We start from the raw sequence: 18466 nt of genomic DNA, 5'->3' as shown, positions 1-18466 counted from the left end.
ATAACACTACAGTGGTACTTTGGGCCAGGCACTACGCTAAGTATCTGATAGGTTTTAACTTACTAAATTTTTTCCAAATGTAGATAGTAAATGATTCCATCTATATAAATTTCAAAACCTAGCAAAACCCCAAATTCAATAGCAGATTTAAAGAACCAAGTAGGTTTTATCTCAGGAATGAAAGGGTGGTTCAATATATGAAAATCAATTAATGTAATACAAAATAGAATGAAAGAAAAAAAACACATGATCATTTCAATTGAGGCAGAAATAGCATTTGATAAAAATCCAACGCTCTTCCATGATAAAAAAAAACAAAAACAAAAACACAACTTAGCAAACTCGGAATAGAAGGGAATTTCCTCCCCACGAGAAAGGGCATCTATGAAAAACCTAGCGCTAACATCGATATTCAATGAAAGACTGAAAGCTCTCCCCTAGGACTAGGAGCAAGACAATGACGTCCACTTTCCCCACTGCTCTTAAACACTGTGCTGGATGTTCCAGTCAGAGGAAAAGAAAAGAGATGAAAGGCATCCAATGTGAAGGAAAAAGTATAATTATCTTTCTTTGCAAATAACATGATCCTATAAATACAGAAAATCGCAAAGAATCCACAAAATAATTACTAGAATAAACACATTCAGCAAAATAAAACACACAAAAATGAGCTATCTTTCTATATACCAGCAGTGAACAATCCAAAAAAGAAATTAACAATTCCATTTATAATAATATGAGGTGAAAAGTTCATACATTAAAAACTACAAAATATTGCTGAAAGAAATTAAAGACCTAAATAATGCAAAGACATCCTGTGTTCATGGACTGGAAGACTTGATATACTTAAGATGACAACACTACCCAAAAGTGATCTACAGAGTTGACACATGCCCTATCAAAATTCCAACAGCCTTTTTTGAGGAAACGGAAAAGCCAATCCTCAAATTTACATAGAATTCAAATTCACATGGCAAGGAGTTCCAAACAGACAAAACAATATTGAAAAAGAAGGAAGTAAAAGGACTCACACTTCCCAATTTTAAAACTCACTACAAAGCCACAGTAATCAAATCAATGTGGTATAAGGAGAGACATACAGACCAATGGAATAGAATTTAAAGTTAAAGAAAACACACACACATCTATAATCAATTGATTTCCAACAAGAGCATCAAGACCATTCAATGGGAAAAGACTGGTCTTTTCAACAAATGGTGCTGGGACAACTGGATATCCGCATGCAAGCAAAAGAACAGAGTTGGACCCCTACCCCATACCATACACTACATACAAAAATGCACTCAAAATGGATCGCCTTAAATGTAAGAGCTAAAACTATAAAACTCTTAGAAGAATACAAAGGGGTAAATCTTCCTAATCTTGGATTTGGCAATTGATTCTTAGATATAACACCAAAAGTACAAGTAACAAAAGAAAAAAAATAAAGCGGACTCATTAAATTAAAAACTTTTGTGCAAAGGACATCAAGAAAATAAAAAGACAAATCAAACAAATGAACATAAATGTTTGCAAATCATGTATCTGATAAGGACCTAAACACAGAATAAAGAACTGTTACAACCCAACAATAAAAAGACAACAGCCGGATTATAAAATGGGAAAAGAACCTGAATAGACATTTCTCCAAAGACACTACAAATGGTCAACAAGCACGTGAAAAGATACTCAACATCATCGGTCATAAGGGAAATGCGAATCAAAACCACTTCGCAGTCACTAGGATGGCTTTTAACAAAAAAAAAAAAAAAAAAAAGATATGAAGAAGAAAACAAACAGAAAAAGAAGAAATATTGATGAGGATGTCGAGAACCTGAAACCCCTGTGCACTGCTGATGGGAATGTAAAAATGGTGCAGCCCTGTGGAAAAGTCTCGCTCCTCCGCCAAGTTAAATATAGAATATACACTGTAGATTATAAATACAGAACATATGACCCAAATTATTTACATACACGTATATTTACATGCATTACCTATAGGGAATACATTACATCATAAACACAGAATATATGACTCGGCAATTCCATTCCTAGGTGTATATCCAAAAAAACTGAAAACAAATACTCAAATACTTGTACACAATCGTTCATAGCTGCACTATTCACAAAAGCCAAAAGTTAGAAATAATTCAAATGTCCATTAATGAATATGTGGATAAACAAACTGTGGTATGTTCATGCAATGGAATATTATTCGGCCATAAAAAGTAATGAAGTACTGATTCGTGCTACAACACAGACGAACCTCAAAAACATTACGCTAAGTGAAAGAACTCAGTCACAAAAGGCCACATATTATATGATTCATTTACATGAAATGTCCAAAATAAGTTAATCCATACAGTCAAAACAAACTGGTGGCTGCCAGGGCTAGAAGGGGGAGATGGGGGCTGACCATTTAATGAGGATAGGGGATTCCTTTAGGGTGAGGAAAATGTTTTGGAACTAGAAAGTGCTCACACAACACTGTGAATGTACTAAAGACCACTGAATTACACAGTTTAAAACAGTTAATTTTAAGTAAATTTCACCTCAATTTCAAAAAAACAAAACAAAGCAAGAAAACCTCGCCTATACTAGCAGTGAGGAGCGTGTTACTGCCTGGGGGGTGCGGTGGGGCTTCTAGGGACTCCCTCATTCTGTTTCTTGATCTGGACACTGGTTTGGGGTTGAGCTTACGAGTTGGGCCCTTACCTGTGCTATTTTATGCATTGGTAACAAGCTAATAAAAAGGAAAGGAAGGAAAGGACAGACATCCCCACAATAATCCCATTTTACAGATGAGCAAACTGAGGCATAGCAAGCTTCCATTACTTGCTTAAGGCTCACAACCGATGACTCGGTGAGCCAGGATGGAACCCAGGCTTGCTCCGTCTACGCTCCTGACCACTACGATGTCTGCCTCTAGACTGGCAGGCAGGGCCAGGCCTGGCAGGGCCTGGCAGGGTGTGCTGTGGCTTTGTCAGAACGGGGCCCAGCACAAGGCATGAGCCAAACAACAGTGTTCTCACTCTGCCAGTTCCTTGAACTGACCCAGCTGGATGAGGCGGCACACGGGCCAGGCCTCGAGAGCATGGGTTGAGGAGCTGGGAGACGAGTCCAAACCTCGGTGCGGTTGACAGGCTGCAGCGCCCTGGTCTGTAGGATGCCCGCCTCACAGGCCAGCTGTGAAGTACACCAAAATCAGGCTCACCGCGGCACAGCTGTGCCTGGCGCAGAGCGGGCACACAGTAAACTAGGGCCAGGCTGGGTGGGGTGGGATGGCACAGGTACCAAAAGAGCTGCAGTGAGCAGGGCCCACCTGGCCAGCTGCTGCTCAGAGTGGCCGGCACTGGGAGGCCCAGGAGCGACACGCAAACGTGTGTGCAGAGCGGACCCAAGGCAGGCGCATCCCAGCTAGTCTTCTCGGAGCGCACACGGCCCCCCGACAGCACAAGCAGAGACACTGGAAGCCCGAGAGGGGCTGAGATGCATGGAATACCATCGACGGCCCCGGACCAGAGACGTAGCTGCACCCCCGCCACCGTCCGGCCACCTCCGGATTGCTAGGCCTCTGCCCAGGGAGCGATGGGCCTCAGCAAACTCAGGAGCTGAGACACCGGCTCGCCAGTCCACACTCACACCACCCACGCATACGATCCCAACCGCTCATTCCACAATCGGGTACCGAGCGCCCACCATGTGCCAAGCACTCTTCTAAGCATTGGGGACACTGCAGGGAGCAGGCCGGATCGAATCCCTGCCCTCAGGGAGCTGACAACGGCAGAGGCTTGGGCTGTTAACCCATGTTACAGATGTGAAACCAAGGCTCAGAGAGGTAAGGGTGTGCTCAGTCACAAGAGGAAGTGGCAGAGCCAGGGTGAGAACTTTGCCATCTGCCAAGGTTCAGAACACTCTGTCGACAGCCCTAAACTCAGGGCGCAGCCTGGGGGGCAGGCTGAGCTGCCCTGAATGTCATCCCTGCCTTTAAGGGCACTGAGAACAGGTCTCCCAACTCAGTCTGACAGAGGAGGCCTGGCCCCGAGAAGTCGCCTCTGTCCCTCATCACTGCTCTGTCTGCAAGTAGTTCCCACACGGCTGGCCCCATCGGCCTTCCTGCCCTCCTCAGACATGCCCGTCCACTCCCCTCGCCACATTCATGGCTCCTGCCCATCGGTCATGGGAATCGCTACCTTGCCTCCCGCAGATCGTTACTCCAACAGCCCCTTGCCGGTGAGACCCTCCCTGGCCGCCCTGTTTATGAAAGGCCCCTGCCCACCTCACGGCCCCTCGTCAAGTTGTTTGGTTTTCATCCGTGGCACTTAGCGCCACTGGACACGTGGGCCTACTCAGGTGCCACCCGCCCCCTCACTAAATGTAAGACATCAACACGAGGACAGGGATTTTGCCTGAGTCCTGGATCTGCCCCAGCGCCTTGATCAGTGCCTAGAGCACAGGAGCTGCTCAGTAAATGCTGCTGACTAAATGGAAGCGCACGGAGCGCAGGCCCGGCACCCTCCCTCCATCGGGGAAGGTGCACACAAGCCAGGACAGCATCTCCTTCCTCCTCACGCTTCTCCCCAGCTGCCCCTGGACACAGCGGAGCTAGGAAGTGCCACGGTCCTGGGGAAGGCAGCCTGGAGTCTAGGGGTCTAGTCTCGTAGTCTCCGCCCTGTAAATAACGCCATTTCTCTGGCTCGGCTGCCCACCAGCACGACCAGACCAGGTCACACCCCGGCTCACACTCTCCTGGGCTTCCGGTCACCTGGCGAGTGGAAGGCCAGGCCCCGTCTGTGGTTTGATGCGGCATCACTGCTCTGCCGCGTCTCCTCCCTGCTCGCCCTCGCTCTGCTCCAGCCACGCTGCCCCCTTCGCCTTGCTGTCGCCCTTACCCACCTATGTCTTGCTTCCTCCAGGGCTCTGTTCACTGGCACTTCCTCAGAGTGGCTTCCCCTGACACCCCCTCTCCAGCCATCCCCGAGTTCCTACTTTTCACAACAGCACTTATCTACTTATTTGTTTACTGTTTGTCCCCACCTTCCGATGGAACGTAAAATCCATAAGGGCACCTCATTGTCCCGAGTCCAGAATAGCCTGACACACCACACACACTCATTGAGTATTCGCTGAATAAATGAATGTTGACTATCACCTCAGTGTGCTACTTCAGTTAAATGACCTTCCCTCTCTGAGCCTCAATTTCTTCATCTATAAACTGTGGCCCAATGAGATCACGCATGCAGACACAGAACTCGAGGCCTGGCTTGTGGGCTCACGCAGAGTGTCCAGGCAGGCCTGAGGACTCAGCCACGGGCGGAGCCGCAGCTCCCCCGCCCAGATTACTGCTGGCGGGTTCCATGAAGCGGGCCTGTAAGTAACTATGGCCTGGGCCAGGCAGGCGAGGCTCAGATGCTGGCCCCTGGGGCTGTGAAGATCTTGCACCTCTGCCTCTCAGGACAGCAGCTGTCGAGAGTGTGTGTGTGTGTGTGTGTCTGCCATGTGTGTGTGTGTGTGTTAATGCCGTAAAATGTGCTTGTAGCCTTTTCTGGGGAAGAAAACTTTACACACAATCACGGGCAAAGCAACCCCTTACCAGCTTGTGAAACCAGCCTTCTTTGATGACGAACACCTACGTTCTGTATTGTGGCGTGACCATGTCTGCTTCCGAGACAACCTCAGGGGCAGCTGGGACATACGGGAGCACGGTGGACCGAGCACACCGATCTGCAATTAAAGAAGGAGCCAGTGAGAGTGGGAGGGGACTCATGCCCGTTCCCTTCCATGGGGCGCCGAGCTCTGAAGAGACCCTCTGGCCGGCTCTCCCTTCCTTACAGATTGAAGCCATGGTGGGAGAGCCCTGCCCCGGAATACTGTGAGGGGGATGTGCAAGATTTCCCCAGGGACTCCAACCCTGTGGGAAGGAGACCGCATTACCACCCTCGGGAAACCTGACTCAGGAGCAGGGCTCCCTGGCCTTCTCGAGCAGGCCAGGCCGTTAGCCTCAGGACCTCCTGGAGGCAGGGCAGCCTCCTTTCACTTCAGGCCAGGGAAGGTGGCAGGGGAGGCGTGGCCCCACTGTCCATGTGTCCATCTTAAACGCTTTGAGGTGGCCTGGGATGAGATCACACCAGCCACAGGCACCTGGGGGTAACTCAAGCCACCAATCTGCCTGCCCCCCAACACTGCATTCTCTCTACTCTCTCTCTCTCTCTCTCTCTCTCTCTCTCTCACACACACACACACACACACACACACACGCCTCTCTCTCTCTCTCTTTCTCTCTCTCTCTCTCTCTCTCTCTCTCTCTCTCTCTCTCTCTCTCTCTCTCTCCTCTCTCACACTCTCACTCTCACTCTCACTCTCACTCTCACTCTCCTTTCCAAACCAGGGAACCACCAATCTGCCACCTTTAGCAAGCCAAGTACCCCCATCCCGCTGCACCGGGCCACCCCATGTCACTCCTTCAGCCTCAGGTCCCTCCTTGCCCCTGCCAAATAACCAAGGAAAGTCAGAACTCAAGTACCCAGGATCTCGAACAAGAAAGCAACCTACTGCGTATGCACTTGTCTGAGGCCTAGAAGCCAGTCCTGAGGGCTCGACCAAGGCCCTGGTCCCTTTCCCCAGACCTCCACTTCTGTCCTCAGGGACCAGCAGCTGATAGACTGACAGACGCCGAGGCCGCTGCTTCTGTCTCAGGTTCCCAGGGAGAAGGGCGGGAGGCAGCTGCCAGCTGGGCCCCTACCTGGAGCCGCAGGCCTGGACAGGGGCCATGGAGCGCAAGGCGCCTTTCGCCTTTCCTGGCCGGGGGTTATTTGCGGACAGCAGGTCAGGAGCTACGGTGGCCCCCAGAGAAATGGCAGCTGGCTCCGGGGACACCATGGGCATCAGCTTTCTCTCGTGCCCCAGGGGAGCTGGTGGGCCGGACACACTACTGCCTGGCATGTGACAGTGGCAGGCTGCCCGACTGGGCAGAGGGAAGGAGGTAAGTGGGAGGAAGCGGGGGAAAGACAAGATGGACAGGGACAAGGAAGTAAAGAGCGGCTCAGAAACCACGTTCCGAACTCCAAGCTGCAAAGGCGGAGCCAGAAACAGCAAGAGGGGCTCCCCGCCAGCAGGCATGACCAGCGCCCCAAGGGGCTTGCACCCCCACCGCCCCAAATACTCGCGACTGCCAGCTCCTCAACCCTGACTCTCCCACCAGTCTGCACTTCAAGCACTAATGTGACCAGCCACTCCATCCCACCCTCCGTGGGCCTGGCTCAGATTCAGCCCTGTTCTCATCCGGCAGGATGAGACCCCCCACCTCCTCCCTGGACGACCCCCTTCAACCTCCCCCCATTCAGCAGCCAGAGGGACCTTCAAACCTGATCCCGTCCTTCCCCTACTCAAAACCCTTCCGCGGCTTCCCACTGGCCTCGGACAAGAGCCAAGCTCCTCAGCTTGGGATTCAAGGACTTGCAGGACCTGGCTTCGCTGGCCGTAGCCACAGCCTCCCACCCCTGCTGGCCTGGGCGGTCCGCGGTGCCCAGCCACCCAGCTTTCTGACCACCTCTCCCACGCCCTCCGCCTCCCCCTCCACCCCGCCCACCCCGCTGCTCCCTGGGCTCCCAGCCTCTGCTCTCAGTCCCTATACTCTGTCTAAATCTGGCCCCGTCCCTCCCTTTCTAGGAACCGCGAGGCATCTAAAAAGCCCTCAGTAAAGGCTAATGACCGTGACAATAATTACACCTGGCACTACCCACCCGTCTAGTCCCTCCTCCCTCAATCCCCACTTTCTGCCCCACTTCTGTGACTTAGGCCCTTACCCCTGATCTCCATCCCCCATACCTTTGTGACTTCTCGCTCCTTGAGGTCGCAGCTGAACCAATGCCTCCTCCAGGAAAGGAAGCCTTGCTGACCTCAGAGGCTTCACTGGGGGCTCTCTGTGCACTTCCTCAGCCAGTCTCCCCACGCCTATCAATGCTAACACAGTGGACCAACACAACGTCTGGGTATCTGCTGGGTACACAATGAATGAATCCAAATTTCCTCAATAGACCCCCAAGCCCAGAACCAGACGCAGCCATCGAAATGTTTCTAGGATCTAGTCACGTAACCAATTTTTTGAGTATGTCCTAAGCTCCAGACACTACCCTAGGTACCAGAGACAGGGGCGTCACTAAGACATAGCCCCTGCCTGTAGGATGCTCACATTCCAGCGGGGGAGGCAAACAAGGCACCAATACACACAGTAACAATGCTGGGTGGCGGAGAGGCGCCGAGAAGAAAAATAAAGCAGAGGAAATGGAGACAGGAAACGGAGCCATGTTAGCCATGCGTATGGGGGACATGTGAGCAGGGAGTGAGCCCCGCCGACATGCAGGGAAAAGAATTCCAGGCAGGGGAATAGCAAGTGCAAAGCGCCTGAGGCAAAAAGGAGCTTGGAAAGTGTAGAGAACTGCCAAGGGGCCCACGTGACTGTGGCTACAGGGTCAGGAGCCAGGTCAGGTGGGTGGGAGAACACGTAGGGACTGGCAGCTGCTGTGGAGACGTAGGGAATCCCTCCCCAACGTGGGCCAACACCACACTTTCCCTGGTACGAGCTGTTTGGAATAGTTCCCAAAGGTCTGGGATGGACCCAGAGTCCAAAGGCAGGGTGGACGTGGAGGTAAAAAACAGGGCCTGGTGTCTGATCTCAGCTCTTCCCTCCCCTCCCCTCCCAGCCTGGCGAGTTCACCTTGAGGAGCCTCCATGATTCAGCAGCACTAAAGCACCCACTGTGTGCAGAGGATCAGCCTGCTGCCTGGCCCCCAGCGAACACCGGAACACATGGCTGCAATGATCAGAATGAGGTGAAGGCAGCCAGGTGTGGCCGACAGTGGTCAGGGTTGCAGGGTCCAAGAGCCACTGCCAGTGGGTGGCCTTGAGCAGGGTGCTGCTGCTCCCCTGCAGTCTCTCTGAATGCTCCCGACCTCCCCACCAGAGGGGCAGAGACCATGCCCAGGGTACGGCAGAGGCTCGGAGAAGGGAAGCGTTTACCTTGGGTCTCCAGGCCGGACAGTGGTGGAAGCCCTGGCCGCTGCTCTGCACCCCACGGCCACTTTTTATATTCTCACTTCAGCGACTAAGAAGCCAGCAGCAGCTTGGGCAAGGGCAGAGGGAGGAACTGAAAGATCCCCTGTGTCCCGCCTGGATCCTGCCCCGTCCTCCCACTGAGGGTGGTGCCTCAGCTGAGGTGTTTGTGACGCAGTCCTGCAGTGATGAAATGTCAGGCACCCCAGCCAAGAGGATGGCCTGCTCCCTGGGGAGATGCCAATGGAGGCAGCCCAGGCAAGGTGACAGAGACCAGCCTCAGGAGGCCAGTGTCTGGATGCAGGGGTCTGCTCCAGCCACTAGGCTGCAGGCAGCACGCTCCATGGCAGGGAGTGCCTGGCGTGACCCCATCCCCACTCGCTGCTTCCTAGGGAGCCCCAGGCCTGAGTCTGCTGAGGACCTGGGCTAGCGATGCAGCTGTCAACTAGAGGTGAGCCACGTGGGAAGCAGGTAAAAAGAGCAAAGGCACCTCACAGAAGAAGACCTCCACACAACCAAGGAACACATGCAATCCCACTGGTTACGGGCAAATTAGCACCATGCTCTAACAAACTAAGCTGACCAGCTGCCCGGGAAATGCAAATTAAAACCACTCACCAACATGGCTAAAATTTTTAAAACTGACAATGCCAAGTGTTGACAAGGATGTAAAGGAATCACTACTGGTGGGAGAATCAAATGCTCAACCACCATGAAAAACTGTTTGGCAGTAAGAATTAAAACTCAATATATGCCTACGCCATGGCCCAGTAAGTCCTCGGCCTCAACAGAAACAAGTGTATTTGCTTACTGAGACATGTACTAGAATGTTCACAGCAGCAATAATCACACTGATTCGCAAACTGGAAACAGACCAGGTGTCCACCCACTGGAGGATGGCTAAACAAACAGATAAATTCATACAGCAGAACACTGCTCGGCACTGGAGAGGACCGACGGCCTACTGACGCAAGCGGCAGGGATGAAGTAAAGAACGTGACGCTGAGTGACAGAGCCAGACACAAAACACACCCAGCAAGGGTCCAGTCATAGCGAGCTCCTTAACAAACAGGCATCGTGTTTGTTTAGGGCTGCCTTTCTCCTTTGTAAACTGTGCAGAAAATCAAGACAACAAATATCCAAATGTTACGAGGGCGGTTAGATTTGGGATAATGGAGTGGGGGGTGGGCGCGCAGTGTTTCTGGGAGCTGACAATGTTCCGTGGTGATCGCACCAGGCTTTGCTTTACAGTTATTTGTTATTCTTTCTTTTATAACAAATATAACACATTTTTCTGTATTTTATGACAAAAAAAAAACCATAAAAAAGAACCCGGGTTGGGAGCCCGGAAGATACAGGGGAGCCAAAATCGGGCCTCCTGCCCCCGCAAGGCTGGCTGCCTGGGCCCTCCCCCTCAGGAGGCCAGGTCACAGTGAGTGACGAAGAGGAGTCCAAGGTCCAGGGAGTCCGAATTTCAACCCGGGCTCTGCTGCCTTTTGGCTGTGTGGCCACGGGCAGGTGACATCCTCTGTGCACCACAATGCTCCCACCTGTACAACGGTCCTGCTGGAGAAGGGACACGCACTCCAGGAGAGCAGGTGGCACACCTGCAGCCCCGTCAGTGTGGGGGGCACAGTTAACTCCGCACAGAGAGCTGCATGGGGCTGAATTCCACCAGCGCAAGGGTCAGCTCTGCGCAGGAGGGGGTGACTGGACAGGGTCCCAAAGGGGACTCTGCCTGCACCGGTGAGGGTTTATTTTTTAGAGTATCATTGAGTATGAGGGTATCGCTGACTTACTCTATTGTTAAGGATCAAACACTCTATAATAAATTATTTTAAAATTTCTTTAAGACATTTTTATTTCCATCTATTTCTCAATGGTTTCCAAACGAGCTCCTTCAGAGGCTGCATCTCACAGTGCTGGAGCGAGACCCATGAGAGGCAACGTACGGGACGACACAGGAGGACGGCCGTGCCCCAGCTGGCAGCCTCGGGAAGGGCCCTTCCAAACCTGTCTCATCTGCAAAACTAGTCGCGTGCTTCCTGCCACTCAGGAGGGCTGTGGGGCCTAGCTGAGCTCTAGTGCTTCTGTCCTCACCCCTTCTATGGTCTGGGACCCTGTGACCACCTGAGCCAGAGCCCATCCCTCCTCTGCTCACACCCTTCAGCTAACAACCATCCAACAACCCAGAATGAAAGCCGAGGTCCTTCATGGGAGCCCCAGGGCCCTGCGAGGTCTGCGCCATCGCCCCGTTACGTGTCCGCGCACACTCCACGTGGGTGGTGCCTGTTGCTGCGGCTGCCCCGACACGCCAGCACACCCTGACCTAGGGCCGGGCACATGCTGCCCCTCAGGTGGGGCTCTGCTCCAGGCATCCAGGCCCTCCCCACTTTCTTCCGTCTCTGCTCACGTGTCACTTTCTTTGAGAAACCTTTTTAACCTCCCTAGGCAAAAGTGCACCCACCCTACCCCTGCTTACCCTTTATTTTTCTCCACAAGCACGTACCACTGACGTGATTGTTCATATCTACCTGCTTATCGGTTTACTGCCGCCCTTGCCCACTGTGATGTCAGCATGGTAAGGGCAGGGGCTCTGGCCTCTCTTGGGTGCCAGGCACACAGCGGGCACTTAAGTATTTGTGAAATGAATGTGTACCAAGTGAAGCCCTGTGCCGGGAAAAGGCTCAAAATAAGCTACATCCCTTTCGTTGCCATTTGCCGGGTCCCTTTTCTTTCATCCCCCCTCCCTGACCTGGTTTCCACGCCAGACGGCACAGATGAACGAAGGTGGCGGGAGGGGACGCAGAGGCTCTGCGTCTCCTGGAGCTGGAGACAGTGGGGTGGGGGCCTGTCCCAGCACTGTGACCCCCCAGGAGCCTCGGTCACCTGCCCCCTAATCTGTGCCTGCCTATAGCGCCCAGAGAAGGACTGGCTTGGGAGATCAGTTCAAAGACCACAGGAACCTGTCGTTCAACAGGCAGCCTCTGTCCGTGAATCTGGGAGGAAAGGGGCGTGGGGCGGACAGAGGGAAGCGACCCCCATTCACCACCCGCGGCTCTGCGAAGGGCTCCCTTGGTCTGTGACTTTTGTGATGGCACTTTAGCAACACCGAAAATGTGAAAAACACACTGTCCTTGGAGGAACTTCTGCAGAAAATGCCTGTGTCAGTGCACAGAGGGGTTTCTCCGCTCGTGGGAGCTGCTTCGTGCAGGCAAGACGGTGAGCAGCGCCCCTCCCCCACCCCGCCCACTCGCTAAAGCCAAAAGCGCACCCTCCCCCAGGGTGGGACCTTCGGACATCACCAAATGTCTCTTGGGGCAAGCCACCCATGGTTGAGAACTGCTGTGATGAGGATATTCTTGCTGGCACAGTGGAACCCTGGAAGCGACCTAACACCCACAACAGGATCCGACATCATAATAATGGTCAACACCATGATGGCACTAAACAGCGGGAATGCCTGCACAGCACCTCCCACAGGCCAGGCGCGCCCAAGCGCTCTGTGCATGCGAATTCCACCCTCACAGAAACCCTATGTGCCAGGCCCTTGGACTATTCATTACATTACCTCCATTTTAATGTAGAAACTAAGTGACAGAAGTGAAACGGCTTGCCCCCTCCACCCACCAGGAAGAACAGAGCTGGGATGGGACCCCAGGCAGCCTGGCTCCCCCAGCACCCTGCACCACACGGCCTTGGAGTTAGACAGACCCAGATTCAGGTCCCCGGTGCCCGACTTCGCAGCCTCCCCAAGTCTGTTTCCTCCTCTGTGCAATGGGGCTGACGGCAGTGCTTCTATCGCGGGCTTATGGATGGGCAGGGCTTAGCACACACCTGGCCTCCGATGCGGGCCCACCCAGCTGCACACTATGCACGAGAACCAGCCTCGAAGCGCCGACGCTGACCGTCAGTGCCCAGTGCTCACGGACATCCAGCCTGATCCCTTTTCCGAAACAAACATGTATACACCATGTCACTTCAATTCTGATATGCTTGTTTTTTTACATGCGGACATTTCTGAGATTGACATCCATCTCACTATCCACGTACAAATTCCATCAAAAGCATCCTTTCCAGAAAAGCAGTTGTACGATCAACAATGGGTCTTACAGAGCATAGTATGTATCACAGGCTGGAAGGTACAAGGAGATCTAAGTTCAACCGTCATCTGCACAAAAGGAACTGTGCTAAAGAGCAAACAGAGGCAGAGGCACAGGTACGGGAGCCAAGGTGGCCTGAGAAACCAGATGCGTTTCAACCTCGGCTCCGCTGCTTGCTGTGTGACCTTGAGCAAATCACTTCCCCTTTCTTCACCTGTTTCTTCATCCAGATGTTAGAGATAATACGTGCTACACAGCGCCAACGCTGTTGTGAGGATTAAATAAGTCGATCCACGTAAAGTCCTTCAGACAGAGCCTGATATGGCAGCTTCTCAACACCTGTCAGGTACCACTGTGGTGGATGGGGACATGGGGACCTTTACTTCCTACATCACGCCCTCTGTAACACGTGAATTTTTACCCATCCAGCCGCCTTAGTAAAAAGGTGGCATTAAAGACACGTTTTTTCTCTTAAACGCCACAGTCCTCCCAAGTGCCCCATCTGTCTACTTGGAGCAGGCAGGACTGGAAGCAGGCTGAAGGTGTGGGCGGGCCGCCAAAGCTACTGAGACAGGAATACGCACCACAGCAAATTTCCTCGTCTTCCCTGCCGCCCCCCAACACATTCCCCCTCACCCAGCCACCCGGGGCCTTACAGCACCCACAGAACTCATGTCCAACATCTGAGGCTGCCTGGCTGTGGGCGCTGCACACACTGAAAGCACCATGCCAAGGCCAGAGGGATCCTCCAAACACAGCTCTGACCCTGTCCTTCCCCTGCTCAGGGATCAGGTCCAAGGCCCTGATGGAGGCTACGTGGGCCCATTTGAGGGGGCCTCTGCCTGTTCTCCGGCCCCACAGGTCAGCATGCTTGCCCTGACCTTGCCCTGAACACATTTTCTCCTTCTCTCGGTCTCCTGAACACTCCTTGCTCTCTCTCTCACCCCAGGGCCTTTGCACGTGCTAGTCCCCCAACGTGGCGTACTGCTCACTCACCTTCACCTGCTAAACCCTCAGGGAAGCCTGCCCTGACGGCCAAGCTCAGCCTTCCTGAGCCCTCGCAGCGCTTAGCTCTAGCGGGCTCAATCATCTGGGTGTCTCCCTCGCTGGCCTGGGAGCTCCACAGGCTGGGACAGGGTCTGTCCTGCTCCCCACTGTACCTCAGCCCCACCCAGCACTGGGCCAGGCCCAGAGCTTTCATTAATGCAAGGTGAGGGTGGCAAACCACAGCTTTTGAGCTCAGAGTTCTACCAAGTGAAGGTGAAACAACAAACCCTGCATTCATTCATTCCACAGATATGGCACCCACGCTCCGGTCACCAGGGAGGCGGCAGTGACCAAAACAAACTCCCTGCCCTGGGGGAGCTTATGAAAAGGTGTGCGTGGGGGCGGGGGGGGGAGATCAGACATTAAAATAAATAAGTTAAATAAATAGGCAAATTATACAGGACATCAGGAGTTAACAAATGCTATGGAGGACTGGGCGCTGGGAAGGGGAGGAGGGTTTCTGATTTTGTACAGGGTGAGAAGGGCTCACTGAGAAGGCGAAATCTGCACAGAAACCTGAAAAGACTAGGCAGCCATGTGGAGACCTGGAGGAGGGCAGTGCCAAGGTGTGGCCTGCGTGAGACACAGTCAGTCAGGAGGCGGTGGGGGGAGCGACTACAGAGGAAGCTGGAAACCAGGCTGGGCAGGGCCTGCGAGGCCACTGTAAAGCTGTGGCTGTTGCTTGTAGAGAGATGGAGAACTGTCGGTTTGAGGCAGAGGCAGCATACAGAATCCCCTGGCCCCAGGGAAGCGGGGGCTGTACCACAGGCTTCTTCTCTAGGAGCTGTCTCCGGAAGAAGCCCTGTGCATTAGTCTGACACTCCCACCACCTGGCTCACTTGGGGACTATGAAGACCCACACTTCACAGATGGGGAAACTGAGACTGGAAAGGATTCAGTGAGCATTCAAGGTGAGGCAGCTAGGACAGCAATGAGAAGACTGGATCATGCTGTCCTGTCCCTGAGCCTCTTCTACCTCCCTCTGCCCTTTTTCTAAGAGACCGGGCCCCCTCTGACCTCCACCCTGGCCAGCCCGCCCTCGCCCTCCCAGACCTGGGCTGCCCCCGACATACACAAGCATGTGCGCACACACACAGGGCCCCTCCAGTCGCACTGAGGGGTCCCTCCCTCCCAGGCACTGCTCCACATCCTCGCTGCTGCCTTCCCGGCCGGGAGCTCTGAAGCAGGACCTGATGGCCTGAGTCCCATCCCATTTTATCCCTAGGACACCTGGGAGCAAACAGGCAGGGTCCTATCCACGGCTAGCATTTTCTGAGTGCTCACAACGTACCTGGTGTGGGTTAATACCAACCCTCACAGCAACCCTGCAAGGCAGATGCTGTTACCGTCCCCATACTTCAGAAGAGGAAACTGAGACCGGGAGAGAACAAATCATGTGCCCAAGATGATGGGCGAGTACAGGAGACGGCTGATCTAGCCAACAGAACTTTCTGTAATGATGGAAACGTGACTACTGTGCCTAGTACAACTAAAGAACTGAATTTTTAGTTTTGTCTGATTTTAATTATTTAAAATTCAGATGGCCACACATGGCTAGAGGCTAGCAGACTGGAAGTACAGCTCCCCAGAATCTCTGCTAAGGAAGCAGCAGGAGCCGGAGGACAGGAGGAGGGGTGGGAGCGAGGTAAGTGCCATGACGCTCACAGGCCCAAGGGGCTCCCGCACGATGCCGCAGCCCCCGAGCCCTGACCCGCTCAGCCCAGAGGGCTGGAACAGCACTCAGAGGCATGAATGCATACCCAGGGTCCTGGCCAACTTACATCCTGACGGCCACTTCCAAACTGCACAGGTCGCTTCTCTGAATCTCAGCATCCTCGTCTATGAAATGGGATCTTTATACCAACCTAAGCATATGTTTATGTTATTTCAAACGACGCTTTTCCCTACCGACCCAGCGTCATCAGGGGGACCCAGTGAGACGTGCTTCACGCACAGCTGGGGATGAGACGAGCACCCTCGAAGGCAGGCAGCACCTACACAAAGCCCAACTCCAAAGTCAAGGGTCCACCTGAGCTGCTCAGTCAGAGCTATGGAACTGACAGCTACATGAACACTGTCACCAGTCGGTTATAAGAATCATCCCGATGACTCATGACATGCCTATATTAACTTTCTGAAAATATCATCTAAATGAAAACACACAGCTAAGAAAAGTAGACAACTTGCAGACACTACCCCAAAACACATGCTCAGCACCCGCCACCACCACTCCCCAGGTCTTTGGACACAAGTTTTGAGAAGCGCAGCCCTAGGGGACCCCACACATATCTGCCAGACCTGGGTCCTGCCACACTCCTCTCGCCACCCCCCTTCAGCCACAGTGTCACCACATCAAGGTACCTCCCACTTCAGGGCCTTTCCTGTGTTGTACCCTCACCTGGCCCACTGCTCTGGGCTTTCAAATTCACGGCCTCAGGCCTCACTTCTCACCTCAGGAGCCTTCCCCAAGCCCCCTCCCCCCAAGCCGCTAGCTCTCTGCTCTTTTCTTCAGCCACACTGAGCATTCAGTAGGGCACCTCCTGTTTCTCTGCCTTCCCCACTGGACTGCATGCCGCTCCCTGGCTTTCAGAACTATATACGGCACGTAGCAGGTACTCAATAAATTATTTTGGTGAAAGAGTGGAATACACAAATGATAAAAAACAGCCAAGGTTAACAGCAGAGGCCATTCAGGAACCAGGACCCCAAGGCGCAGGGTAGGGGTATGCCTCCCACCCTCTTCCTTTCCCCCTGCCACTGGGAAAGAGAGGGGATGGCCAAAGCTGGAGCGCCACGGGCATTAGGGGTGGAGAGAGGCAGCCATACTCCATCTCCCAAGCAGGCATCGAATGCAGCTAATCCCGCCATTTCTGGGACAACTGAGGCCTACTCGGTGCCGGCTCTGTCCAGAACAGAAAGCAAAACGATCATCAGAAGAGTAATGAGAACCAGTGGCTCTGACGTTGGTCAGAGGCAGAAGAGCCAATGTTAAAAAAGCAGACTCGACTCCAGGTAGAACTGGGTTCAAATTTCATGTCTGTCACCTACTAACACTTAGAGCAAGTGGGCCTCCCTGTCCTCATCCGTGAAATGGGGAAAGTAGCTGTGCCGAGCTCCTGGGCCGTGGCGAGGACTGGCGAGAGCCCCACGTAAAACCCTAGAGCTGCTCTGGGTACAGACGGGCCACCCTGCTGGCTGTCAATAACGACGCGGGCATCCTGCATAGCTTTCTGCACCTCAGTTTCCTATCCACAAAATGGGGGTGACTACTACCCACCTTGCAGGCTTCCGTGCGTCTAAGCTAAGATGCACAAAAGCGCTCAGAGACGTGCCTGGCCAAGCAGGGGCTCAGCAACGGGTGTGATTAATTTTTCAGACCAGAACCCTCCCCAGTGGGAGCCTCAGCTAACTGGCCTGCCACCCCCTCCCGAGGCTCCAAATCCACTCTGCCAACCAGCAAGCCCAGGCTGGCTGCATCCGGGGGCCCCTCGTTGCTCTCAGGTGCTCAGCCTGACACTCCCAGCAGCAGCAGCAGCGGTGGTGGCAACAGCTCAGACCCCTCGAGCACCTCAGGAGGCTCTGGGCCAAGCACTCTCTACATGGCAGCTCCCCGATTCTCTCCCACAGCCCCACTCTGTAGAGACGTTCCCATTTCAGCTGAGCAAAATACACCTCGGAGAGATGAAATAAGGCAATCATGGGAGGAGCCAGAAGCAGGGTTCACCTCCAGGCCAGCTGCCCCCAGCCTGGACCACTTCAGAATGACCCACCAGCTGAAGACAACCTGAAAAGGATGAGAAGGGCTGGGGAGGGGGTCAAGGGAGTGGCAGCCACCCCAGGTAGCTCAGAAAGGGCCCACGAGGTGGCAAACCAAGACAGGCTTGAATTTCTGGCCTCACCCTTAGAAACGACATCTGTAGACGAACTTCCTGGGCAGAAGAGCTAGACTCAAGGAACTTCCTGCGGGGACTTCTGACATGTAGTCTCCCCTCAGCCGGCTCCGGCTTGCCGCCCTGTTCCACTATCCCAGCAAAGCTGGGCCCAGTTGTGGGTGCTGAGTTGGCAATGGGTCCTGCCCCCAAGGGGGCCAGGCTGAGATCCCACCCTGCCGCCCCTCCCACACCCGCTCCCTCCCTCCTGGTCCTGCTCCCAGGGCCGGCTCCCCCAGCTGGGCCTCTCGCTGCTTGGCTGGTTGTCCAGAAGAGGCTGCCACGGAACCACCCCGCCGTGCAGCCCAGAGGCCTGGTGGCTGAGAGCTCTTGAAA

General features: G+C 53.6%; 1 protein-coding gene across 4 annotated transcripts in view; it reads right to left on the bottom strand.

Annotated features, from left to right (window-relative positions):
- AKT2 (AKT serine/threonine kinase 2) overlaps positions 1-18466 on the bottom strand; it is a 46248-nt gene that overhangs the window by 22269 nt on the left and 5513 nt on the right. For 3 of the 4 annotated variants that reach the window (XM_039853944.1, XM_039853964.1, XM_039853974.1), the window contains exon 1: positions 5594-5631. The exons of the other annotated variant lie outside the window; for it this stretch is intronic. The gene's annotated coding sequence lies outside the window, so the exon portion shown is untranslated. Of the gene's footprint in view, positions 1-5593; positions 5632-18466 lie in introns of those variants that run through there. 4 annotated transcript variants of the gene reach the window in all.

This window comes from Pteropus medius, unplaced genomic scaffold (assembly GCF_902729225.1).
Source record: "Pteropus medius unplaced genomic scaffold, Ma_sr-lr_union100, whole genome shotgun sequence".
NCBI lineage: Eukaryota > Metazoa > Chordata > Mammalia > Chiroptera > Pteropodidae > Pteropus > Pteropus medius.
The sequence above is the reverse complement of the archived record's forward strand: the minus strand, read 5'-3'. Positions and strand labels throughout refer to the sequence as shown.